Source organism: Triticum dicoccoides, chromosome 5B, assembly GCF_002162155.2.
Source record: "Triticum dicoccoides isolate Atlit2015 ecotype Zavitan chromosome 5B, WEW_v2.0, whole genome shotgun sequence".
Taxonomy (NCBI): domain Eukaryota; kingdom Viridiplantae; phylum Streptophyta; class Magnoliopsida; order Poales; family Poaceae; genus Triticum; species Triticum dicoccoides.
The window spans coordinates 190,785,333-190,789,441 of record NC_041389.1 but is presented as its reverse complement, the minus strand read 5'-3'; the positions used below and the strand labels follow the sequence as shown (position 1 = coordinate 190,789,441).

At 43.6% G+C, this 4,109-nt stretch overlaps 1 long non-coding RNA gene across 1 annotated transcript; it reads left to right on the top strand.

Moving 5' to 3' along the window:
* Window positions 1-626: 626 nt before the first annotated feature.
* LOC119305546 lies at window positions 627-2,834 on the top strand. Its single transcript, XR_005148703.1, has 3 exons — window positions 627-750; window positions 898-986; window positions 2,782-2,834. It is a non-coding gene; the product is annotated as an uncharacterized LOC119305546 (long non-coding RNA).
* The last annotated feature ends 1,275 nt before the right edge of the window (window positions 2,835-4,109 follow it).

The window sequence follows — 4,109 nt, the reverse complement described above, 5'->3', positions numbered from 1 at the left end:
ACCGACCCCCCGCACCCTCCCCCGCTCCACCGGCATTACTGTTTGATGATATTTTTTAAAAAAATATTACTGTCTTATAAAAAAAATCACTGCCTTATAAAAAAAATTACTGTCTTATAAAAAAAATATTACTGTCTTATAAAAAAAATTACTGTTATGATTTAAACAAGTTTGAACATATTTAAAAACAAATAAGTATCAAACAACATTTTAAAATGCATAAAAAAAAATTGTGGAGCCTAGGAATCGAACCCAGGACCTCCTGGTGTGAGAACTGGCACCTGACCAGTCGAGCTAGTAGAGGGGAGTTGATGTGAATGAGGTCACGTGGGTGATAACCTATTGGCTCGAGCGGAAATAAAAAAAATACTAATGGCGCACCAGGCCGAGGTGCGCCATTAGCATGTATATACTTATGGCGCACCGAGGGGTGGTGCGCCATTAGTATTGTGCCCCCCTACTTCGTATCCATCCCCTCTCTCTCCCTCGCCCGAGCCCGAGCCCTCGATCCCCTCTCTCTCCCTCGCCCGAGCCCGAGCCCTCGATCCCCTTCCCCTCTCCTCTCCCTCGCCCGAGCCCTCGCCCTCGATCCCCTTCCCCTCTCCTCTCCCGACGCCGCCGCCCCGCCGCCCCGCCGCCCTCGACGACGGCCAGATCCGCCGCCACCTCTGCTTGAGCTGCTCCCATCGACCACGCCGCTGCTCGCGTGCTTCTTCTCTCCCGCGACCCCGCCATTGAAGGTCTCGCAAGGTCCTATTCTCCTCCCCTTCCCCCTTTGTTCGATTCGATTGTGCCGCCGCGTGATGCTGCTGGTTCCCTGATGATGCTGGTTCCCTGATGATACCTCCCCTTCCCCCTTTCATCGTCAAGGTTCATGCTGGTTCCTCTCGCGCGCAGGCTGCACGCACCTCGGACCGCGTGTGCCTAGTTCTTCCCGGGACGCTGCCCCGACCCTACTACCCACGCCATCAGGGGAGCTCGTCAAGGTATCATCCCCCCCTCTCTCTCTCTGCTCTCTCCATCTCTCATGCTCTGGCGTGTTTTTTTCCTAAGGGACGAAACTATGTTCTCTTGTTGCTATTGCTAGGTGTTTTTGTCTACCATGTACGTACATACCTAGAGTAGTTGATCCTTAGAATCAAGTTCGAATGATCGATTATGTTAAATGTATATAGAAATTTGTTATGCTCTTTGGCGGATCTGTTGATCATAGATAAATGCCACTCTACTGTTTTAGTACATTTGCTATTTCAGGAATATGTGATCATAGATAAAAGTCACAGGAATATGTGATAGGATCCTCCAAAATTCCTTTGAATCAAAGAGGCCTCAAACTTGCTGGTGCTGGTGGTGGTGATGCTGGTGCAAGCTCCTCTCTCTCTCTCTCTCTCTCTCTCTCTCTCTCTCTCTCTCTCTCTACTGCGAAGTTCCTGTGAACTTACTTGGATCAAAGAGGCCCTAAGCTGTCACACTTCTTAGGCTATGTATAATATAATGTTAATATGTGAGGCCTTCATTGGCTATGTATAATATAATGTTCTCTTGCCATGTATGTGTTGAGTGTTGGATAACAAAATGATAATGTTAAGTTAAATTCTTCAATATCAAATGAACTCTTTGTACAGATTTTTTTAGTTCTATTGGATTTCCCATAATAGTTTGCATACAGGTCTACCATTGTGTCTCTTCATGAATGCGGTACTACTAAGCAAGCCTGAGAAGCCTTTGTAATAGTTTGTGTAATTGAGCAGTTTCTTTCTTTCAACTGCCATAATGTGTGCAATTTCATCTTGATTCTAAAGTACATGTTTCCTTTCTACTTGAAGTTAGATGTAGGTCAGTAGGCATCAGGATGATTGCATAGCCCAATATTCTCCCTTGTTACATAATTTTGCAAGCTATTGGTGACCACAAATTATTACGGGTTCTGTATGCCAAACAATGCTCTCTGTTTAATGCAAAATATATTGTTTGTAGGCACTATTTGGTTTTGCTTGACATTGATTTTGGTGGTTTGCATTTAAGTTAAAATGCAGGCAGTGGTTGTTCTTTATTGTTTGGTAATTTAATTTTTCTCTTCTGTTAGTTGTACTTGTTCTTTATTGTTTGGGATTTTGTTGCTTTCAGGAGATAGCTTCTTCTCGCTTGCTTCTTCAGACTTGAAATCCATGATCATTTTGCTGCTTTCAGTAGGTAGCATATTCTTTATTCTTTTGGGGTAATTCTGTGTTGTTGCTGCCTTCTTTTTACATATAGTTTTGCATCGCTTTGCTTTGCACTCTTCCTGGCATGCTTATAACAGAGACCTTTGTCCATTAGACATAGTAACTGTTCGAATTATCAAAATTCGCTGCCATTTGCTCACCACCAGAAGTTTATCTGTTCACAAAACATGGTCCAGGAAGGCATTTTTTCTGCTATGTTTTTTGAAATAGAATTCTGATTTGGGGCAATGATGATTGACCATTGCTGATATAAGCATGCTCTCGAGCAATCGAGTAAGCTGTGCGTATTCAGTTTGATCCTCCCTCGTCTCGTGGAGCCATTTCAACCATGATAAGAATTATGGAACGGAGGGAGTACTAAGAGCAACTCTAGCAGATTTGCTATATTTTGTGAAATAGCAAATGTACTAAGAGTACTGTTTTGTGAAATCTCCTTTGCACTTTATCACTTCAATCTGCTGGTACCTCAAGATTCTCGTTTACACTTGTGCCAAGTAGCATTTTTTCCTTGTATAATTATATGGTGGTTGACTGAGCTGCTACTTTTTCCTTGTAGAAGATCGCAGGTCGAGTGGGAGGGATCCAGTTGCGACGACACCGAATCACTAGCAAAGCAGCTGCCTAGAATAATAGGTATTTTTGTTACGCTTTCAGTTCGTGCCAGCATGGAGATATAATGTTTTACAATCTTTCTGGTTATATTGGAGTTAGGTTTTTTGAATATGAGTAGCAGTGACTTGGATATACCTTATGGAGTTGTAACAGTTCCTCTTAGTGCTTAGGTGCATTTTCTTTGTGTAACTTGGTAGTTCAAACGGAATGTATCTCATTTTGTAGACAGATTATTTTCTGGAATATCATATATTCAAATTTGTAATGAATGATGGCTTCTACCTTGGGGTGTGGTTTCATGGGCAGTCTCCTTGGCTAGCCTGAGTGGCTCTTGCTGCCCATGCTAGGCTGTCTCTTTCATAAATCAATGCATACTGATGTTCCAATATGCAGTATTTCCTTTTGACTGTTTATTTGATAAGGGAAATAAGTACTAGCTTTTTTTCTCTGAGGAAAACAAGTAGCTTTGTGTGTCGATATTCAGCAGCTATCCACAAACACGCAAGGAACAGCACACACACACAGATTACCTGCAACTAAGATTGTGGTGCTAGTAGAGGCACATTGTGGCCTTTTCATCCATATGAAAGTAGAGGCACATTGTGGTGCTAGTTTGCTGGATTTTGTCTCCGACCATCGTGTCGTGATGATATTGCAGGTACCCCGAGAGGCCCTTGAGTTTGCCGAAATGTCGATTAACTTCCATTCCGGCAAATTCGGGTACTCCATATGTCCTATTTTCAGCAAAGGTCATGCTGAAATTTTCCGTGAATTTTAGCATGACTTTGCTAAAAATAGGACATATGGGGTACTTGTGACTAATGCATGGGCCGGGGTATCTTAGTAGTTAATTAAGTAGGATCAAGTGCCCCGGTGTACTTTTGACTAATGCATGGCTTTTAGGGTGCCTCGGTGTCGATAAAAACCGAAATGATGAAAGGTTAGGCTTTTAGGGTGCCTCGGCGTCGAAAAACCCTCAATGATAAAAGCTTAGATTTTAGGATGCCTCGGTGTCGACAAACCCTGAATGATGAGACCATGATCTTGTTCCTTGACAATAACCAACTTTTTGACCAAACTTTGTTTCTATTTAGAGAGAAACATGGCCCACAACGATGAGGCTGGGGGTTCGGGCGGCAAGGCATTCTAGGAGCTGTCCCAGGAGATGGAGGAACAACCTCACTTGTATGAGGCCGCCGCCTTCCCCACCGATCCTGAGACCACGGATGGTGCCGCCGAGGATGACCACACTGATGCCACCACTGATGGTGC